Source organism: Polypterus senegalus, chromosome 8 (genome assembly GCF_016835505.1).
Source record: "Polypterus senegalus isolate Bchr_013 chromosome 8, ASM1683550v1, whole genome shotgun sequence".
In the NCBI taxonomy this organism is placed as follows: Eukaryota; Metazoa; Chordata; class Cladistia; order Polypteriformes; family Polypteridae; genus Polypterus; species Polypterus senegalus.
In genome coordinates this window covers 12,993,643-13,017,915 of record NC_053161.1, presented here as the reverse complement: position 1 = coordinate 13,017,915, position 24,273 = coordinate 12,993,643, and the positions used below count along the sequence as shown (strand labels likewise).

The 24,273-nt window shown below is 36.6% G+C and overlaps 1 long non-coding RNA gene and 1 pseudogene across 1 annotated transcript in view; both read left to right on the top strand.

The window, feature by feature from the left end:
* Positions 1 to 790, top strand: part of LOC120533796 — a 328,218-nt gene extending 327,428 nt beyond the window's left edge. The window contains exon 5 of the long non-coding RNA XR_005634622.1: positions 489 to 790. This is a non-coding gene — a long non-coding RNA (uncharacterized LOC120533796). The remainder of the gene's footprint in view (positions 1 to 488) is intronic.
* Positions 791 to 15,305: 14,515 nt separating this feature from the next.
* On the top strand, positions 15,306 to 15,423 carry LOC120534780 (annotated as a pseudogene).
* The last annotated feature ends 8,850 nt before the right edge of the window (positions 15,424 to 24,273 follow it).

Below are 24,273 nucleotides of genomic sequence, written 5' to 3'. Positions count from 1 at the left end.
TGCTGAATTGAGGCCAGTTTTACAAAGGCAGGAATTGTGCTCCACCTTCGGGTATACCGATTGGGTATTTCTCAGTCATCACTGAGTCTCGCCATGCCAGCTGTATGAGCAGAGTGGTTGACTGCGCACACATTGCTATAAAGGCACCTTCAGAGAATGAAGTTGGTTATGTAAATTTAAAGCATTTCCACTCTATTAATGTGCTGCTGTAAAGTCCACAGAAAGTGTGTCGCATTGTGAAAGCATGTAGCATGATGCATAATGTGGCCTGTACCTGAAGAGATGTGGAATGATAAACCTGAACCTGACCCACCAAATGATCAGCCAAATCTGACAGTGTTACAACTTTGCTTAAAAGTAATTAGCAGAATGTCAAAACAGTTAATCAGATGCAGCATGTATTTCTTAAACTATTCCTTTATTTTGTGGTCAATATCACATAGTACAGCATTTATATCACTTAATTTCTTTCTCCACATCTCTTACAGCATCCACTACTGCATTTTGTGACTCCAGAACAGCGCTTGGACAGATTATTGCCCAGCAGTTTCCGAGACAGGGGTGTGTACACAGTCAGCGCCCGAAGCAACACCATCACAGTGTGGATTTGCATCCCCAGTACGAGGGTCACCTTTTTAATATTGTCTGAAACAGAATAAACAGTAATACTGTATCTGCTGTACTGTACGATTTTCTGAACTTGAACTTTTGATTGCCTCTACCACATTTTGCCACTCCACTGTTTAAGCCACCAAATAGTACATTTTTCCGTGCCTCCACTTCACTGAGCAGGACCTCCATTTAACATTCTCTGAAATTCTCTTTTACACATGACTTGTTATTGTTTTTAACAAAACACTGAACGGAAGGGACTATTTATATTGATCTTCATATTCAAATAGGTGAAATTCTGGGAGGAGTCAGGGTGGGGCTGTAGGCACGTGTATGTGTATTAAAATTCACGTTGAAGGGGGTTTAGAAAGGGAAAGTGGGCAGAACTTTGCTTACAAACAGTTTTATGCATCTGATTTTTTTTTTGTATGTACTCACATTTTTTGTCACAGTTTTGTCCATGCTATGTTAGTATGAATTTGCCCCTGGTCACCACGTTACAAGAGAGATATAGCAGCACTTGAAGCAGTGCAGAGGAAAGTAACTAAGTGCATCCCAGGACTTACGACATGTTCTACTCTGACAGACTCAAAAAATGAAACCTGTTTAGTCTCAAGCAGAGAAGTGTGGACCTAATCCAGGTTTTCAAAATTCTGAAAGGAATTGATGAAGTTGAACCAGCAGACTTCTTTCAGCTTAAGAGTGAATCACGTACTCAAAGACACCAGTAGAAATTAAGGGGAATTGCATTTGGGACTGAAGCCGGAAAGCACTTCTTTACACAGAGAGAATCTAGAACAAACTAATGAGCCATGCAGATGAAATAGTAACCTTGACAACCTTTAAGAAGTATCTGAATGAGATGTTGGAACAGCGTAGCTATTAGCTAATCAAAAATCCCGATGGACTGAATAGGTTCCTCTCATTTGTCAAATTTCTTATGTTCTTATATGTAATGTGCATTGACACACTTTTATAGAGGGAGCATGATGACTTAACAAGTCACATGACTTTTTCATCAACAAAATCGAAGTAGTGTTAAAGAAGCAAGACTACAAGAAGCAGCATGATGAAATTATTAACAATAATGATAAAAAAACATGAAACTACAAAAAAGTACAAAACAAATAGAGTCCAAATACATGGGTTCTAACAAAATACAATCATGACAATTCCAACTCAGTCGATCATAGGACTCAACTACCCCACATTCATACTCATTCAGGCCAATTTAAAGTCACCAGTTATGCTAATATGTACATCTTTGCCATATGGAAAAAATCTGAGAACTTGAAGAAAATTCACATAAACACTGGGAGAACAGGTAAGGTGTGTATAGTCAGTAAGCAGACTGTTAACTGAACTTAGATCCTGTGCCATATAAAGCTACACACCAGGATGGATCAGCTTCATTGTATTATTATTTTGAGGTATTATGAGGTAATGACTAGTTGATCATAATGATTAAATTTACTAAATGGAAACTCATAAATAATTAACTAGAGGCAAGAACACAAGAATGAGGAAGCCTTAACACTAGAATTACCAAATCCAGCCCACCTTAAATCCATTCGCACCTCTCCGTCAACGTCTTTTGTCCTGTAAATGTACCGATAAAGACAAGCAGCAAGCAGCCTGCTATACCATCCTCCACCACCACAGAACATGCACAAAGTTCTTCCAGCTCATGCCTTGATTATCTGGGAGTGAAGTGCTGGAGTTTTAGAGTGAAAATAATAGATCATTATTTGGAACACATGCATTTCATGTGTGCTACGTTTCTGCAATAATCTGTGTAAACACATTGTTAAAACAGAAACATTTTTCATATTTTAGTAATAAATGAAGGTTGCTAACTTATCATCTAACCTTCCCTAATGTGTATGTCTTTGGGATGATGAGAAAAAAAAATAGCTATAAATGTAATATATGCATTTTCATGAGTATACTTTAAACATATCATCAACCATCAAATCCAATACAGAGTGACTTTTGCAGATTTTTGGCACAGAGATTTTAAAGATTTTGTGTGTTTTTAAAATTCTTTTGAAGAAATCTATCCCTGTAATCTAACTGTACCCACAAATACTAAATTAAGAACTTGTCCTTAAAACCTTCAGTGTGCCAAGAATAATTTACTGAAATTGTATGTAAAATATACATACTTTATATATTTTTTCTTAAATGTAGCTAAAATGTATCTATAAAAGCTTCATGAAATGTTGATTTTTAAGCTTTTTTCACTGCACCATTTTCCTCACAAAAAATTCTGTAATAGGAAAACACAAAAATGTACATGTGTTAAAATTATCCTTTAGCAGTTAACACCTTAGGATATACTAAATTAAGGATGGTCTTTTAATTTTAAGATGACTTTTAATCAGAATCTCTATAGTATCCTTAGTTGGAACTTTCATTAGCCATAACTAATCTGACCAGCCCTTTGTTTAACTATAAAATGAAGAGGAAAAGTACACACCTTCACCGGTTTGGAAGCAGGATGTATTCTTCTCAACCTCAGCTTAACCTTCACAGTAAAGCTTCCCGGTCTACATATTTTGAAATAAAGATCATGATATTGCAGATTGTAAATGACTTGTATCTTGAAATTTGATAATGTTAAGAACTGCCACCAGATCTATTGTGCTTTGACCACAGTGCAGTTAACAAAAGATAGAAAATTAGCTTTGTTGTGATCTGTTTGCTTTCGGTTTCCAAATTAAGCCATGTGACGTGTATGCTGTGACATGAAAAACAGATGTAAAAAATGATAGCTGGTGTCCCACAGGATACCCTGTTTATTTATTTTTTTTTATTTTTTTTGTCCAAAGGATGAGAAAATTTGGGACAAAAGTGCTGAGGTTTGGCAAAACACCTGTTTTGAAAACAAGAACATCAGAGTTGTGTAGCTCCATTCTCTGCAGACAGTGGTCCAATAGTGAAGGCCAGCTTTTGGTGAGGGCTTTGGTTAAATAGAGCTGAGACTGGAAGGGGAGTGGCTTAGTGTATGAAGGAAGTGACTTAATTGACCTTCAAGTATTCTCTCTGCCTGCATTCTAAGGGAACAGGTGGAATAAAAGTTAACTCTTTCAGGGCTGATGTAGACTTTTGTCAAAAGGAGGAGTTGATGATGGTAATCGACTGTACACTGTGACAAAACCAACTCTTATGTTTTAGTTGGACTCTCGTTACTAGAAGAAAAGTTAGCTTCATTGGTTTGACCGAGATTTCCTGCGCTCGTGTGAGTAGCAAGTTGCAAACAACAGCAAAAATGGCACCGACATCTCGCGAGAGATCCAAGTGAATGCATGAAGCAAACTACTGCATGGATGACGTTTTGACAATTATCTCTGAACTGGACTATGACTTCTCAGACTCCGATTCTGATAAAAGTGATTGAAAACAAATGTGAGGTTCCAGCTTCAGTAGATTGGTCCTCAGCTAATCGTGGTGCTGATACACCAACGGCAATGTTCGCCAGGGAGGAGTGCCACTTACCAAGGTATAAACCAGATTGCAATGCACTGCGAGCATGATTGCTGCTGCTGCTTCCTCGGCCACGTGAAGACAGCTTGGCTGCAAGCCTGCCGCACATTCTTGTCAAAGTGGCTGGCACAGCATGCAGCAACAGACGTTTCATGTTGATTTCTGTGTGAAACAATAGCATTTCATAAAGTGTTTTTTGGCAAAAATATTCAGCCCTCAAAGTTAAAGGCGGTGTCACACTCTATTCCTTTCTGGTATTCCTCTAGCACAAACCTGTAAAATGCTCCCCAAGCTCATGTGTCTGACAGTACTTTATCTGTTACTCTCTCTGCTGCATATCAGTTCATATTTTTTCAGATTCTCGGGTATATTAAGCTTAATGTTTAGATTCTGACCTGATCTGACAACATATGTTATGTCATGATAAACGTATTATTTATGTTGCATTTGAATTACCCTCTGTTCTATCTTATTATCGTTTTCCACCTTTTTTTTCGCATTACAATGTCTGCATCTGTCCTTATGGCCTGTTTGTATCTCAGTCTGTTTTAATTTCATTATTTTTGTAATGCTTTCTTAAGCTTTTACAGAAGGTATCTGACTTAAGTCTGTTGTTCAGAAAGAGAAGTGCATATTTGATTGAATTTAAGGCAGGCAGTTAAATTGGCAACACTAAAACCTTTCCACTCTTTTTACCTTTACAACCTCCTTGGCTGTGTTGCCAGTATTTCTAGGATTGGTTTTATGGGACTCAGAGGAGCTGGTAAACTTTGTGTTTGAACTGGATGCCTCAGATGAGCAACAAGTAAGGATACCAGTACTGGAAAAAAAAGAAAATGTAGCTTGACAGGAAGTTGGAACTTCCTTAACAATAAAAGTCAGCAAATGCTGTGGTTCCAGGCAAAGAAAAGTGGGATTAGGTAAAATGTAAGCACAAGGCTGGAGGTGCATATTGTATATGAGCATCCAGTTTACAGTGGCACGTGTACTGACATTATTATTATGCTCTTTTGTCAATATTTTTTGTTATGTTTATTAAATTCCTAAAACCAAATATTTAGCTTTTTTTGTAGATGCCACCATTTTGTTTATTTTTGCACGGCTGCAGCAATATTGCTTCCAGTCACTATGCTTGCTTCCTGGTTCTAATGCATGGACATGGGGACCACATTAAGTATTATGTCATCATGCCCTTATAGAGCAGTGCGCAGCAATCTTGTAAGTGTCCAAGTTTCTTGATATGGTGATCAAGATTTGCAGTACTTTAATTATTTAATAATCATTAAGAGTATCAAGAATTTATATTTCTTTATTCTAATTTTTGGTTTACATATTCGCCTTTGGTATTTTGCGTTTAACAGTTTCTTTGGTTTATGACCTTGGTCTGTTTCAGACAATCTTACTCTTTTTTTTTTCTCCTTGTCCTCATTTCTGCTACTGTTCATCAATGGCAAAACATTTTATGCTTTACCTCTGTAGAGACTGGAAGGCCCATGGAGTCAAAGCCGGAAATTTTTAAACTCATTGTTAGAAGGAGGCTAAGGATAGCCCTGCCAGATAAAAGAAAAAGAGGAAGGCCTAAGAGAAGGTTTGTGGATGTGGTGAGAGAGAACATGCAGGTGATGGGTGTGACAGAGCAAGATGTAGAGGTCAGGAAGATATGGAAAAAGATGATCCGCTGTGGCAACCCCTAACGGGAGAAGCCAAAAGAAGAAGAAGTTAGAGATAGTCATTATTGCATTATTGCAGCCCCACACAGACCCCATGTTTGGTAGGTACACTGGTAGAAGTCTGACAGTAGTATTTGGGTAATCTCCTGAGTGTACTAGAGTGGATCTAATTGCAAGTAACCTAATTGACACAAGTAAATATTTGAATTACGGTATCAGATAAGATGAGAACATGCCATTCAGCCCAACAAGCTCAATCTCCCTATTTACCTAGATTCTCCAAAAAATAAAAAATAAAAAAAAAATTAAATCCCATTTTTAGATTCCTAAAGTTTTACTATTCTCCAACACACTACTTAGTAATTTATGTCTGTGGTTCCTTTTCTGCCCTTTACAAGTTTATAACCATGCTCGATTGTTCTTGTTGTAGAATTTGTTTTAAGATAACAGCTGGGATTCACTGTAATAGGTCCCGACGTAATTTTAGACACTTTGATCATGTCACCTCTTAATCTATGTTTGCTTAAACTGAAAATGTTCAGCCCCTTTAATATCTCATCATAACTCATAATTTTCAGTTCTGGAATCAGCCTAGACACTCTCCTTTGGACTTTTTCTAGCACTGCTACATTTTTTTAGTAATATGGAGGCCAAAACTGCCAGAGTACTCCAGATGAGACCTCACAAATCAATTATAAAACTTAAGTATAATCTTCCTTGACTTATGACTTATACTCCGGACATCATAATACATAATGTAACATCCAAATAGCTTTCTTGAGTGCTTCTGTACACTATCTTGATGTAGATAGTGACAAGTCCACTATGATTCTGAGGTCTGAAGGTATACTTTCAAGTTTCAGATCTCCCATTGTTCTTTCAAATCTAACATTTCAACTTCCTATCTGTAATAACATGCATTTACTTACATTAATTTCATCAACCACAAATGTGCTAAAACCTGTATGCTATCCGAGTCCTTCTGTAACAATTTGCTTAATTCTACATGATCTGCCATTCTACCAAGTATGGTATCATCCAACTTATTGATTATATTCTCGTCCAAATCTTTTATATATAGTGAAAAAGCAACAGCCTCAGAACTGACCACTAAAGGACACCGCTTTTACCATCACCTAATTGAGAAAAACCTTTCCCTCACCATAACCTTTTGCTTCATTTGTTTGAGTCAACTTTGTATTCACCTATACACTGCACCTTGAATTCTAACTTCTTTTAGTGGCACCTTATCAAAATGCTTCTGAATCAAGATAAATAATATCATATGCACCTTTCTTATCATATGGTTTTGGTGCTTCCTCATAAAAGCAAAAACACCATCTTCCTTGTCTGAACACATGCTGAGTACGTTTGGTAATACACCTGTCCTAAACGTGTGCTGCATTTCCTTAAAAATTACTTTAATTGATTTTCCTGTGATCCATGTTAAGCTTACTGACATATAGTTACTTGGATCAGCAAAGTCACATTTGTATACAAAAAGGTGTGCAGTGATTTTTGAAAACTATGTTTCAACTTTTTTTTTTTTTTAACTAACTCCTTAAGCACTCAAGGATAAATGTTATCAGGTCTAGATGATGCGTTAGATTTCAGCCAATTTAATCTAGGCAGTACTTCTCTCTATAATATCAAGTCTCTAAGTACTTCTAGAGTTGTCCCTGTTACATTTGGAGGTTATTGGTTTCTTCATACATATAAACCTCAATAAAATTCAAGTTTGAAGAATTTGTTATTACACTGTCTGAATATTCTAACACTCCTTTACCATTCCTAATACTCTTCATCTCCTCCTTCACCATTCTTTTACTACTAAAGTATTTTAAAAATTGTCTTTGTGTCATCTTTCAACCTTTCTGCAATATTTCTTCCTAACTGCCTTTTAGCTTTACAAATACCCTTTGCTCTAATATGCCCTACATTTAGCAATGGTGATATTAGTCTTATATGCCTATTACAGATGTTATTTGTTTGTGACTTCTTCTTTGTACCTGTTTATCCACCACAGAGTTCTCTTTAAGTTCTTACTTTTTCTAAATTTTAAGTTATACTGCAGGGACATATTTAAAAATGGATTACCAGTTCTACAGGTTATACTTTATCCATTCATCCATTATCCAACCCGCTGAATCCGAACACAGGGTCACGGGGGTCTGCTGGAGCCAATCCCAGCCAACCCACCGCAGGACACACACAAACACACCCACACACCAAGCACACACTAGGGCCAATTTAGAATCACCAATCCACCTAACCTGCATGTCTTTGGATTGTGGGAGGAAACCGGAGTGCCCGGAGGAAACCCACGCAGACACAGGGAGAACATGCAAACTCCACGCAGGGAGGACCCGGGAAGTGAACCTGGGTCTCCTAATTGTGAGGCAGCAGCGCTACCACTGCGCCACCGTGCCGCCCTGATTATACTTTATTATAAATCTAAAGGTTAGATACAAAATGAACAAATATGTTTTCTCTAAGACACTTGCCGAACAGGTTAGATTTATAGGGCCGGTACACTAAACTGATGGTTCATGTCTTGGTACAGGGATGGTCATAAATTAAGATTATTAAGAAATGGGTTTGCATTTGAAAGAAATGTTATTTGAACTGGTTTGATAGTGTTGCATCGGAAAGCAGTACATATACATTTACTTATTTGAGCACGTTTTAAACTGGGCAACACAGGGATCACAGGAACCATCCACTGTTTAAAGTGTATTGACATTCTACAGTACTGTATGTATGGTAAACTCTCTGTTGTGGGCAGGAAAGCAGTAACAGAGTGGTTTGAACCACCAATTATATTTTTGATTGCTACCTTCCCACTGTGGATTCACTCTAAGATCTTATCCAATCTGTCACACAATGCTCACTGTTCACTCTCCCTCCAGCTGGTAAAAGTTTCATACTTCTGCTTATCCACAAGCTGGAAGATGTATGAACTTGACATCTTGACATCAAAAATCAATTACAGTCATCTGATGAATATGGCCACGTGTGTTTTTATTAAATCACCGTTTTGTACCTGTTTCCTTTTGTTGTATGTTTCTGTTTTATTGGTGTGAATGTCAATAAAATCAAATTCCACATAACTGAAGGTAGAGCAATATTTTTCTGGTTGCATATCCCGTTACAAACGTTAAATCGCTATGAACTTCATGTAATGTTGGAAAACTTTGTTCAGTTTGTCTGTGTTTTTTAAGAATTGAGACAGATAATCTATGGCTGTTTCATATTCTGATTGTCAATAAGTATCATTTTTATATGATTATTTTTGAACACATATTTTAATCTAATTATGATGGTTGCTACCAAGATGACAAGTTATTTTGTCTCTAATCACATCAGAAAATCTCTTACAGTGCATATAGCAACCTGCTGAATCATCAGCTGAATTTCCAAATATCAGATAATACTCTGAAACATCTTTCTTCCTTATTATAATTTGAATAATCTGTCCTTCTTTATTGTGAAAAATAACATAAGAAGAATTTTCTAACATTCTTACAGAAAATAAACTGATTCACAATACTTTAACATTATTTAAGAGAACAATATGTAATCTTAAAGATGAGGGTAGAATAAGAACATAATAAAAGAAACTTTATTTTTTGTTATTGTGTTAACAGATTACAGTAGGCTGGTGAATGTAAGATGGCACTATTTAAATATAGGGCATTATGAGTGAAATAAAAGACAAGCTGTGTCATTTGATATTGTAAGTGCAGGTTTTTTAGAAATTCCTGGCAATACTGAATAATACAAATTTTGAGACCTATACTTGAGCTGTTAAATTGCCAACTAAATAGGAGCAGTAATTAAATCATTAACTAAGAAACAGTAAAGTATATAGTAAACATGTAAAAATGTTTGAAAAATACCTAAATGGGCTAATCAGAAGATGATAATCAAGAGCAACTCTTTCTCTTATTGATTTTGCTTTGACTTACTGTATACCACAATCTTGAACTATTCTTTAATATCGTTAGTTCATCTTTGCTATAGATGTTATTCTTGGTTTTGATTGGTCCTTGCATGAACTTCTGCAGCCCCTTTCAAAGTTGTAGGTGAGGTGGATGGATAAAAATGCAGAAGACAAGTCAAGAAGGAAGAGGTCAAATGCAGAAACAAATGTTAAACATAGCAGAGGTCATTATAAAGGGCCTGTAGGAAGTTCCAAGTATCAAAATGTGATAATTAGGTGGCTGATCAAATGGAAAAGACAGTGCAAGCCAAAATGAAATGTGACTCAATCTAAATTGAATTCAATTCTTTAACAGTTTAGATGATTAATAAAGGAAAAATACTATACAATTAAGAAACTAAACAAAAAACAAGCTGGGAGAAATCACTCTTCTGATTATCAGTGTCCCAGGAATCAAACTGAATAGGGTTTAAATAGGCTTATAGATTTATAGTACAGAGGGTAAATCAAGGCTAGGGGGCCAAGCTGTGGCAAAATCCTGGCAAATATTCACTGAGAAAACATTAAGAAGAAAACACCTAAATGAGAGCCTGGACATGGAGTCAAGTAAAAGTGTTGACTGTTGATGATGTCATTAAATCTACAGGTATATAGGGGATGATATCAGAATTCAAAAATTAATTTCTATTTGTAACTTTTTGACACCTGCCCTAACAAGTCAAGTCAAGTCAAGTCGAGGAGCATGCACTGGTACAGTATGTTGCCGCACCCACTATATGGCAAAACAACTCGGGATCCCGGTTTGCAACCCCCCAGGCTGACACGCAGTCTAGTCCCACCCTACGGAAATGACCCTCTATCTGCCGCAGCCAGGTGTTACGTGGACGACTCCTTGGCCTGGTCCAGCCACTTGGGTACCCAACAATGAGGATCTTACGAGCTGGATCACCCTCTGGGAAACGCGCCACATGGCCGGCGTGCCGTAACTGACGCTCCCTCACAATGCAGGTAATGTGCCTCATTTGGGACTCCATGAGCAACCACTCATTCGACACAAAGTTAAACCAACGGTACCCAAGGATTTTCCGGAGAGACACAGTACAAAAGAAGTCCAGTCTTTGTCTCAGGTCACTGGATAGCGTCCATGTCTCGCAACCATATAGCAAGACAGAAAGCACCAAGACTCTAAAGACTTGGACCTTCGTCCTTTTGCATAGATATTGGGAGCACCACACACCCCTTTCAAGCGACCTCATGACCCCCCATGCTCTCTTAATCCGTCTACTGACTTTATAGGAAGAATCACCAGAGACATGAATGTCACTGCCAAGGTAAGTAAACCTCTCGACAAGATCGACACTCTCTCCGCAAACAGACACACTGCTGATGGCTGTGCCCAAGAGATCATTAAAGGCCTGGATCTTGGTTTTTATCCAGGACACTCGCAAGCCCAGACGCTCAGACTCCTCACTCAGTCTCTCGAGCACCCGATCAGAGATATGATAGTAATATATATTATAACTTGGAAAAGTCAGAGCACATTAGTAATATAATTCCAGAGGGGTCTGGAGAACAGAGACAAAGATTATGATAAGAAGTTTAAATTTAGATGTCATACTGCGGTGCAGCACCAGTCATTGCCAATGCTTTATCTGTTTCCAATATTTTACTCAGAAAACAAAATACAGTTTCATTAATGATATTCCCACAATCGATAAAATAATGCTGTTATTGTGATCCAAAAGAAATTCCAAACGAAATACTTGATCCCAGAATTCACTTGATATGACAAAAGAGCCCAGTCTGAAATTATTTCAGCAAAAATGTTTGGTGGAGTCAAAGCATGCTTATTTTACAGTGGCTTTAATTTTAATCAGGATCCATTCCTTGCAAAGAAAATTTCGTTTTTTTTCCTTTTGAAGATCATGGTGTATTAGAATTCTGCCAGTTAAGAAAATGGAGTCTTCATGCAGGCAATTTAGTATAAAATAGTACAAAAGGTTTTCATTACATAACCTTATCCCATCTCATGTTACTCAGAAGACTGGTACTGGTTTTAGATGCATTGTTGTCTTTGAAATATACATTTTATGGCAAAATGGCATGAGTGTAGAACATTCGCAGAACATACGACATAGCATGATGGACACTTCATGACATCTCTTTTCAAATTATATAAATGATTTAGACAAAATTATGCTGAACTGTTTGGTCAAACTTGTTGATGGCTGTAGACAACATAATTAATTAAATACTGTAAATCAACACAGGTATGTCTAGCAAAATTCAGATTTGAATGAGCAATGTGAAAAATGTATTTTAATATGATAAAATGAAAGTTTAACATTTTAGATAAAAAAAATATTGCTACACATATTTCTTTGACACTTGGTGGTCTAGGACTAGATTTTGGCAATACATGTGGACCCATCATTGTCCACCCAACAAAGGACAGAAATAAATGAAATGGGAAATATGCTGAACTATAAACTATATAGTTCAAACTGTAGGAATACTTAGCTTAAACTTTATAAAAAAGACTTTTAGAAGTGAAATATTTGATTTATGAGAAAATATTAAAGTGACTGAATTAAGACTTAAGTCCAGACCAAATAAAAGTATTTCGAATTAGAAGATAGTTTCTGACTGTGTTAGCTTGAATCATCAGTTATGAGAGAGTTTTGCCTTTAACGTCATCTTCAAATCAATTGATCAGATGTAATAATTATTTATAAACATGTAAGCAATATATTGTATTACAAACATTACAATTTCTTTCTTGTTTTGGTAACAGTATAAGGTATCCATTATAAGCAGCTAAAAATAGTCTGCATGTTATAAAACATATTGCCTTTTAAACATTAAAAAATGAAAAATGCCACTAGTGTATTTCAAGAGTCTTATTATTTTTAATGATAATGTATTATGGTCAAAAGCCTAGATAAACATTTTTATAGTTTGTTAATAGGTAACTAAAGTGTGATGCATTTCACTAGAGTATACACTATGAATAGTCACTGTAAGTTATAAAGAATAGTTTGAGATAAAATGAATATGAAAACATTTTGTAGGCATTTTCAGTGTGTGCTACACTCAAGTAAAATAATAGCAACATTTTTCAAGTGTGTCTCCTTCCAGCAAGAATGTATTATTATTAATAGTCTAAATCACAGAATATTTTTAGGCTGTTGATAACTTTTTATAATGGATACCTAAAATGTCATCAGTAAGTATAAAGTGCTATTGTAAAATCGGCAGGTAATGTGCCATAGTGCATACTGCTCATTGACATGCTGCCAGACTTTATTCTGAAATTATATGGGCCTCTATCACAACACAGAGGCTGAGGCAGTTCCAAAATCCACGTAACTTGTCAAGGGAGTTTTCCTAACTTGACATCATTTTAACTTACCAACAAAAATGGAGTCAATGCTTACAAAATCCACATGTTTTTCTCACCTCATTTTATTTTGTCTTTGGAATGCATTATGTATATTATGGTTAATGAGCAGAAATGCACACCTTAAGCTTAAGAGTTTTAAGTGCATTAGTGGCTCTTTAGTAGACTGCCAAATTTTTTAATGGGGAAAGGACTTTGCAGCCATACAAAATTCTGCAACGATTATTATACAATGCGGTTTTTGTTTCAAAATAACGACACATTTTATTCACTTTTTTTGGCTTGTTTGGAGTGACTGAAGTACGCTTCTTTTTAAATGAGGGTGACTGGAACCTCTGTTCTGCCATTTGCTTTCAGTCTCCAGAGTCACTCAGCTACTCCCAAATATTTTGATCCCTTAGTAGCAGTCCAACACACAACACATACAACATAGGGTAGTAAATGGGGATATATGCTTAGTATTTTATGTGGACAAATCCTAAATATTTAATATCACAGAACCAACGTATGTCTCAAGGATGCTCATTCTTATTCAGTAAGCAGCGGACACAGCACAAGACAAAGAAAGGAAGGGAGATGATAGGAAAGCAATCAAGGGAGAGTAAACACATGCCTTAGTAAACCTTCAGTTAAAGGCTGTCAGATCGAGTTTGCAGTTAAAGTATGAAAGAGAATTCAGCTGAGTTACTTTCATAAAGCCAGAATGAGTATAAGGTGAGAATTGTGTTGTATTATTAGTTGTATGAGTTGTAAATGTAGTGGAATCTATTGAAATTATTAAATCTTCATGCAATCTTCTTTTAAACTTGAAAACGGGCTTTGACACTGTTTATTACATTTTTGCTGAGATCCTTTCCTGTAAGTCAAAGTAATCACTTCTACTTTGAGGCTGTGAAACTTGCTTCATCATTTGCATGAGGTGCATGAAACCTTGTCAGCTCTGTAGCCTTATTTCCTTTTTATTACTAAGCATTATTGGAAGATCATAGCCAAATACACTCATGCTGTGAAAACTGAAGCATATGGCTTTGATCTGATACACAATGGGTTTTGCAATGTCTGCCAGAGCAATGTTGCACCTGCTAGTTAACATTTTGGAACCTTTCCTTGTCTCTGCATACAGGCTGTCTCTGGCTATCAACAAGTCATCATCTGCTGGCTTATCAGCCGCATGAATTCATCCTCCATGGATTTAATTTCAAGTGAGACTGTCTCCCAGAGATTTAGCCTATAGTCTGGACATAGGTGAGAGCTTCATGAGCCAGGACACATCACATATAGTTCATTACACAGGCAACGTTTGTGCCCAAAGCTATCCTTAACTAATTATATGACCTTTATGGATTTCTCCCTCAAAATCAACATGTAATAAGAGAACAATGACAACAGATGATAGAATATTCTTTGCAGATCTGAAATGATTTCCATTTAGTGCTTAACCTTTTCATTCTGGCCTACTTTTTCTACAAATTAATCTTTTTTTATTTTTATTTCATTTATTCTCTCCTCCTTGGCCATCTGACCTAATCATCGCACTTATGCGATGAGACTTAAAAAACGATTCTTTATATAAAAACTCTACTTTTTTATTGATTATATAAAAGTATTATGTAATTGTGTATTATTTCTTTTCTGTTTATTTATTCATTATTTTTAATTTAATTGTAATTACTTTTCTCCTTGTTAGTAACTACTTCTTTGACATGTTGTAAAGCACTTTGAGTATTTTGAATTAGAAGAATTGAATTAGAAGATAGTTTCTACATCCTTTGTATGTAAAATGTGCTATAGAAATAAAAAACCTTTATAGCTAGAGTGAAATGGAAATGAATAAATTGTTGACAGGGAAGCACCAAGACGGTAATTATTATGGAATGTTTTGTTCTTATTAGAAAGAGACTGCCTTCAAGGACCTGTCTTTTGTGAACAGTAATTACTTTGTTTCCATGATGTGTAGTTTAATAGACTGTAGAAGTTTGTTGCAGCTTTCTTTGCAGTGACATATTTACTCCAGGATACTTAAAAATGAATTCCCTTTATGAATTCATACACTACAAGTGTAAGCATTTCCACATGTGTCATATCTTGGGTGCAGTTGGTACCAGAGTTAGCATTTTAGGTGGAGGAGGGCTTAAAGGGTACCTGAGCATCTTTAAAACTTTGGATTTTATTATTATTAGTGTAACTTGCCCTCAAAGGTTCTCGGCCTTTTGGCTAAGATCAAGTGTAGTATCTGTTCTTATCAGTTTTTTTTTAGAGAAAAAAAAATAATTAATTGAAGTCTAGCAAGGTTGGTTAGGTCACAAACAAAATGAGTGACTTATATGATATATTTTCATTATACAATGTCTATGTATGCAACTGTGTATACTTGATTGAGGCCATGAGATTTTGATGAACAACTTACGCTTAGCTTTGAGGGATGAAGGAATTTATATTAAAGCCTAGAAGAATCAAAATAGGAACATTTTGACAAAATGGAAAATGGGAGGTTTAATTCACTACGTGCCTACTCACTACCCTAACATCCATACATCCATTATCCAACTTGCTATATCCTAACTACAGGGTCACGGGGGGTCTGCTGGAGCCAATACCAGCCAACTCAAGGCGCAAGGCAGGAAACAAATCCCGGGCAGGGCACCAGCCCACCGGAGAGCATGCACATACACCCACACACCAAGCACACACTAGGGAAAATTTAGAATTGCCAATGCACCTAACCTGCATGTCTTTGGACTGTGGGAAGAAACCCACGCAGACACGGGAAGAATATGCAAGGACCCGGTAAGCGAACCCAGGTCTCCTAACTGTGAGGCAGCAGTGCTACCCACTGCGCCACTGTGCCGCCACTACCCTTACAGATGTAATGAAAGAATCTGGAGCACACACAAACATAAAAATATACCTTTTAATGTTTGATGATAGTTTACATATCTCTTTGACTTGTTATGAACTAGGAGTCCCAAGGCACAAAGTCCCAAAGAACACTTCCAAAATCGCCTACTAGACAGAGGTTTACCAATCAAACCCCGATTAGATAAATGGGAAAACACAGAACCTTTATACAAATAGTTTTATTTTCAAAAAAGACTGAAACAAAAATGGAGCTTTGCAGAGCACAATGGCAAAATGAAGTTGCCTAAAACACATCAAGGCATAATCAATAACAGAGCACAGTCCAGTAATATCTAAAGCACAGAACTTACCACAATTCCCAAGCATATTCAAAATGAACCACCAGAAACTATGAGAGACCATCCATATTTATAGGGCAGAGGGCAGTTCCTGGCGATGATTGGTAGATAGTCCCATCTCTTGGGGAACCACCCACAAAACACAAGGAACATAACAGAAGACACCCTGACACTTAGAAACTACATAATCAATAAAGTTAATGTAAAATATAAACAAAGTAGACATTCATGAAATTCTTGAACCATAGCCAGGAAGAGAACAAAGCAGATAATAAACAAAAGTAGCATTAACATGGATAAATAGCAGAACAATAATCGACTTAAGAGACAAGAAACATGACTTTGAACCCCAACTGGGGGAGAAATCCTGGCCGAAACATGATATGGTCTACCGCTAGCATGAGAAATTGATGTTGTGCATTAAGTTTTTCCATAACCTTCAGAAATGTGCAATGAGGTGATGTAGATAACATTTTGAGACAGTGCAAGGGCTCTGGGTCAAAAGCTGACACCATGGCTTCCAGACTAGTGAAAGACATTACAAACTTGCAGAATTCACATAGACTCACAGATGGGGGTGTTTTCTAATGCTGTCAATAGATGACGTCAATATAAATTGCTTTTAATTTACAGATTAAACAGTAGTGACAAGTCAAGTAAAAAAAAAAATTACAATGTGCAAGCTTTCGAGGCAACTCAGGCCCCTTCTTCAGGCAAGATGTATCTTTTTTAGTTAGCCAATAAAAGGTGTCATTGTACTTGACTTGTCACTAGATTCATAATGGCTAACATGGTACAACTACATGTTGTACTACAGAATAAACAGTGAATTGCTTGGACATTTCAAAACTCATTTTATGATATTTTTCAAAAAGGTTCTCCACCTTCAATCAGTTTTACACAAGTAGCGTCTGTTACCAATGGCTTGCCGCTGTGGGATCTCTCATAATGAATTAAACGTGCAGCATCGACAAATACAGAAGTTACTTGACAAAAGGAAGTTATATGGGCAGCACATAACCATGAAACTTGAGTTTCAGCCTTACAAGAATGTTTTCATGTATTTGCACAAGTATATAATAGTATTTGTCGCCTTACACCTGCAAGTCCAATTTCTTGTGGTCAAGTCAGAATATATAATGGATAAAATGTTTTTTTTTTCCAAGGAAAATTTTTATTTCTGTTCTTAGAAACACCCTCGTCCCTCAGAGCAATTTTAATTGGTGTAGGTAAAATCAAAATTCAGATAATAACGCTGAAGCTCAATTTTTGTTATAATAATATAATATAGTGGTAAAAAGAAAAACAGCAAACAAAATATCATGAGCTATCCATATTGGTTATATTTTGAATGAATTATTATGTTTAGCAGCATGGTTTTGTAGTTTTTTTGTGGCTGTGCCATCTTGTTTGTATTTTACTTGCTTTTGCTAGACATGTGGCAGAACATTCCTGTGATTTATGATGTCACATGTGCTTGGTGTTTAAAGCAGGGGCACTCTTATGCCCCAGTCCAGGTTTTTGGATATCTAAGATCTGCAACAAATATGTGCAAAATCTTAGCATATTGTAGTTATGAAAATGTATCTACGCATATCCACAGTTAGTGCATGTTTCTGTTTTTTGACTTTTAGGTTTTCATAAAAAGGTTTATTTTGTTTTCAAGATCATTTTTACCTTTCTGGCTCTGGTTCACTCTAGTTTCTATTCGATTTTTGATTTAACCCTTTTGCTTTTTGTCTCCCAGTCCTTTCTCCAGTTTTTTCTTTTTTCTTTTTGTCCAGTTTGGACTTTCAAGGTCATAAGACAAGACTCTTGAAAGTCATGCAAGAAATTCTTAAATCTGACAAATGAAAGAGACAGGGTAAAATATGGAAGCTAATAAGCTCTCCTGCTCAGGCCATAGAAAAGTACATATATTTGCCAGAAACTGGCAGGCAGTAGGTATCAAGAAAAGATAGTCAAGGGTTCAAAGATGAGATTTGATATGCTGAAAAAGTACATTTGTGAACCATTTATCTATAATATTCTTTTTATCAAGTTTATATTTACTAATTTCAGTCAATTAATGCATTGATGAGTGATGACCACAGATGTGTTATAGTTAGCTGTTTTTGGAAATGGAGCAAAATTGTTTATGTTATGGAGTGAATTTCTAAGAAGACTATACCAGCTGTGTGCATTTATTATATGTATTACTGTGGTATCCAATGTTTCATCTGTAATTAGTTTTTTTTATCTTCTTCTTCCAAACTTTGCCTCAGAAACTTTGGATTGCTTGAAACAACTAGAGGTTAAAAGAATAGGATGCCTATTTCCTAAATTAAAAGGTATTTTTCTTGTGGTGTGGTCCATGATCTTGTATCATGATTTTTGTTGATCCACTGCCATTCAGAAACAATTCTGGTGCCAGAATTGCTGTTGAGTTTGCACTGAGAGTGACACTCTCATTTGTTGTCTTGCCTCTTGGGAAAAGTTCAATTTACAGAACATATTTCATTATTTGAGTAGAAAAATGAGAGTGGGTTTTGAAGATAAATTATTATGTATAAATAAAATGAGTATGCATTTTAACAGTGTTTGGGCCCTAATAAGTATTAATTTGCTTTATTCAGCTACATGGAGGAAAGTAGTATACAGAAATAGCATAAAACTGCCAAGAATAAGAAACAGCAAGATCTGTGGTCTAATCTTTGTTGGGGCCGATACGACTGAGTTAAGATCTGGTTTTGTCTGAAATACAGCTTCAATTACCCCCAGTTAAATTAAAATCAGATTACTATCTGAAAAAGTATAATACGTTTTTGTAAATAGAGATCCTTTTCCATGGCAAATCTGTTTAACCGAGCCTACTGGGAGGCCCTAAGAAACCTATATTTATTTGCTTTCTTAGTTACTAATTGAGTCTGCTTTGGAAATGCATGAATGTGGCATTATGGCAGTCATTTGGACTCTGATTGAGTATGCTTTATGTGGAAGACATTTGCAAGTATTTAATGCAAGCTTACAGACAAAAAACATATGGGGTACATATTGCTATGAGTGAAACAGATACTGCAAAATGTTTGTGACATGATTGTTGGTGGGCAGTTTTATCTCTAAAGCACAGGCCACACAGACTATTTATTTCTTCTTTTGGAGACATCTCAGTATGGAAGGTACCGCTTTGTGTGTACTTGTTATTTTTCTTTTTTCTTTTAATTCAATTATTTTAATTTTGATGTGTGAAAATTTTTGAAAGGATTCACTGGTGAATGCAGAAAGAGCAAAAACAATGGCATTTTTTTTTACAGAGCAATAATGAAACTTATATTTCACGTACATGGGTGTAGTAGATCCTAATTTAAGTGAAGAGATAAAATTGAATATTTCATGGATTAATTTCACTTGTGGTGAGCAATATTAATCAACAAAATATGTGAAAGTTTCTCGGAGCAAATATTTTCCTGGAAATTCTCTTAGACAAGTTTTTTTTTTCCCAGCACCTAATGATACTTTGCATGGCCAACGTAACATCACACAGCTGCAGGATCCTATGCTGGTTGAGACAGCCCCCCAAGTATGTAACGCTGATCCTAGTTGTGTGCTAAAAATTGGCACAACACTTATGAATACATTTAAACACAAAACATGCACACAAAAAGAAACAGGAAATGTTCTGATGTATTTGTGTCTTAAAGGTAATGTCTTTCATATGGACTTGTTTGTAACCTGTGAGTAATGCATGTGCTTAACCCTTCAATAGGATTACCCAGACTGCAAACAGGAAGGAGTCTTTTAGTGCTGCACATATTAGGTAGTAGCGGAAGTGAACTAAAAAAAGAGTTGAAGATTTAAAAAAATAAAAAAGTACTTTTCAGTTTGAGTAAGGTGGGTACTTGCTTTCAAATTTGTGGGTCTATGCCTTAGTGAATTCATGCTTCTTGTCTGCAAGAAATTTTACTGTCCTGATATTTAATTCTACTAATTTTACCTTGGGGTGGCATGGAGGCACAGCAGTTAGCACCAGTGCTTCACAGCTCAGTTCACATTTTTGGGCACAATAATCAGGCCAGCATAGTCGACACATGTTTCCCTAGTTATCAGCTGTAAATTAAAAGTCAACGTCAAAGATTTACGGGATCCCCCGTGTATACCATAGATGTGAGGTAAATGAATAATGTCTTTACAGACTACAGTCCAAAACAGAACTTATTATAACAAAGAGGAGGCGGTATATATAGTCTGCGGAAGGAAATGATGTAATGAGTATATGGCATTCTGGAACTGAAAGTAACATCAGGAGGAAGCAGAATCTGGTGGACCAGAACAGGAAGTGATATTGTCTGGGGACCGGAAGTGATGGTTAGCCTGAGGGTTCTTCTGTTGTTCTGTAGAGAAAGAGAAGAAAAAGTTAGACGACAGCGCCAACCCCTGGTCCGGAGGGCAAATGCACATATTTGAGCCTGTAAACTCTCCTTATCGCACATGTGTGACTTGGGGTTACTTAAAAGAGCATTCCAAAATTGTAATCTGCTCAAAACTAGTTTAGTTTCTCCTTCCCCATTGACTTCAAATCATTTCGCTGAATATGGCAAAGTTCCCGAACATTTCTGTAATTTCACTGAAGTCAAGGCAAAATGAATTTAGCGGGATTCACTCTTCACTAGTTATGAACAATCAGGCAGAAACTAGTAACATTGATTATTTTACATATAATGTTGAAATGTTATAAGAGTCAAATACAGTGGACCCTTGACTTACGAACTCAATTCGATCGCGAGGACTGGTTGTAACTCAAGTTGGTTGTAAGTCAAGACTGTTTTTCCCATAAGAAATAACGGAAATACCCATAATGCGCTCCGAACATCCCACAGCAACACTTACTTAACCTTTTCATAATAAAAAAGGGTAGTATAATGCGCATAATTTACCAAAACACCAATAATTTTTCTAATTTACTAACCAAAAAGTTATAAAAAGTGCCTAGCCTACCAGAAACAACAATTTCATACTGTACTCGCCATTTAATTTGACATCTTTGGGCTGTAGGAAGGGAGGAGGAGGAGAATAAAACGGAAGGTGGTTATTGTTTAGAAGGAGCCACCTTATGCAAATCTTTTCTTTGTAAAATTGTCGAGATGGTGGATTTCGACATGCTGTACATATTAGCGAGATTGGTTACGAACGCCACTATCATATTTCCGCACAATTTCCTTCTTCGTTTCGATTGTGATTGCTGTTTCTCAAGTTAATAATGACAGTAGTCGAGAACTCTGTTCAAAGCTGGCCATGTTGTGAACTGCAGTAATAATACACTCCAAAGCAAGCCGGTGCTGATTCAGCCTGATGACATCATCTTATGCCGCGCCAGCCCGCTAGCTAACATCTCTTAACAATCGCTTTCTTTACCTTCATTACCTTCTCTTCCTTCCTTAGCAATTATGCGTCTTGCTTGCCATGGTCTTAGTGAATTATATATATAGATAAATCACTGCACTGACCGAAATTACGTCCACAAACACATGTATCTGGGCTCCGACTGATGCTTACAAACGCTTTCAGCCGTTTGTTTACAATCGCACAAGCGGATACACGTGACCGCATTCGGGTCGTAACGCAAGATGTTGGTTGTAAATCAAAACAAAAATTTTGGTCGTAAATCAAGTTGTTCGCATGTCAGACCGGTCGTATGTCAAGGGTCGACTGTATTTGTTTCTATTTGCTAATTTTTGGTATTGCCATTTATACAGCTACCTTTTGCGAAGAAAGCTGTTCCCTCAAATAAAAATAATTATAATGTGGAATATACTTTTGCCTTGCAGTTAGGAGACCCGGGTTCGCTTCCCAGGTTCTCCCTGTGTGGAGTTTGCATGTTCTTCCTGTGTCTGCGTGGGTTTCCTCCGGGTGCTCCAGTTTCCTCTCACAGTCCAAAGACATGCAAGTTAAGTGCATTGGCGTTTGTAAATTGCCCCTAGTGTGTGCTTGGTGTGTGTGTGTGTTTGTGCGCCCTGCGGTGGGCTGGCACCCTGCCCGGGGTTTGTTTCCTGCCTTGTGCCCTATGTTGGCTGGGATTGGCTCCAGCAGATCCCCGTGGCCCTGTAGTATGGATATAGCAGGTTGGATAATGGATGGATGGAATATACTTTATGAAGTGACTAGTTCTTGGTGTGAAGTAAATTAAGAACAACTGATATTAGTTATCCAAGTAGATTGTTCACTAAGCAGTAATATGTTATGGTCTCCAAGAGATTAAAGGAGGAGGTGCCATTGGAAGATGGCACCAGACAGAGAATGATGAAAGTCTGAAGCAGACAGAATGCTTATACTGAGAGAGGAGGCAAGAGTGCAAGAGATGTCCATCCTTTATCATGCATGTATGTCAGAGGATTACCATTCTGGCTCTGATCAGATATGCAGTACCACCCCAGGATGCGAGGAGGTGTTATTGCTAACTGTCTTGTCTCTTCCCACCACAGCACCAAGGAGTTGGCTCAGGAAACTGGCTGACCACACCCCTATTACTTCCTGAAGTCCCACCCCTTCTAGTTTGACATATATACAGTACAAAGAGCCTGTCTCTGGAAAGGTGGCATTTCACTTTAAACCAAACAGAGCTCCCACTTAAACAAACCTGAAGGATATTTTGTGTTCTAGTGTCCATTGCACCTGTTTATTTAATTGTAACCTTTTGTTTCGAAAGAGGTAATAAGCGGAGTGGTCTAGTTGACACCCCAACTATTTTTGGGACTCTTCAATTTCACTCATTCACCACACCATAAACACATGCTAAAGTCATAGTAAATGAAATGGGTGAGTGTACCAGTGCTGAAATCATCTTGGAAATACCTTTTAGTTTTCTCTAATACTAAGGGAGGTGCCAAAAGACAGAACAGAACAGAGACAAGAACAGGTACAGGCAAAAGGATCCGAGAATCAAAAGCATCATAAAAAGCAAAATACACTGACACAAAAACCAAAATCCAAAAGCTCCCAGGTTTGTTTACTCCTAACTAAACTACAAAAGGTGTTTTTTTTGTTTGTTTTAAAAGTGAATCAAATACACAGATGAAGTACTTCTCACGCAATCTTCAAATATAAGGATTGAACAATGAAGTTATGTGTAATGCTGATGTCTGATCATGAGGCTAGCAATGCAGCTAAATGCTGTAGTTTCGGAAAACTAACACAAAATAGCAGCACCCACAAGATATACAAACAACAAGATAGTGGCGTAGTGACATCCCCATTGTAACAATAAAATATACTGAAATGTACAATCCATAAATCACAGCAATTATTATAATCGCAGGACTGTCTGATTAAAAAAAAACTAAAGATTTTGTCTGAAAAGAGCCTAAGAAGCAGATATAGCCAGACATGTGGGCAACAGGTATCTAATGATATCTTTGCTTTTCCTAATTCTAATCTAGACAATTATTTAATATTGTGGGACCAAAACATGGTTATACATGTCTCTGTATTTCCAGGTCTGTGTACTTTATTTGCATGAGTATTCCAAGGTGCCTTTCAGTTTTTACTGCATAACTTGATTGGTCTTTTACTTGTGTTATTTTTATTTTAGTAACCATAATCATAGACTTCTTTGGTATCTTTTCTTTTCCAACTGCTGCTTTCCAATCTCTCATCATCCCTAATTATTTTTATTTAAGTGCACTATTTTTTTTATTTGCCCGCAAATGTAAAGTTTATTTACAGTAATACAAACCCCAAAATTATTAATTTCTGCATTGGATCTGATTAAAGTATAAAATAAAAAACTGAAAACCTCAGTTACCAAATTGAAGGACAATTTGTTCTGGTTTAAGCAAGTTAAATTTCATGTCACTGATATTGTATTTTATGGTAAACTTAAATTCTATAAATATATACTTTTTTCATATGCTTTCTGTTCTTAAACTGACCTTGTGCCATTTTCTGTAGCCTATAGTAATGCCCACAGATCTTTTGTAAATGCAGTAGAAA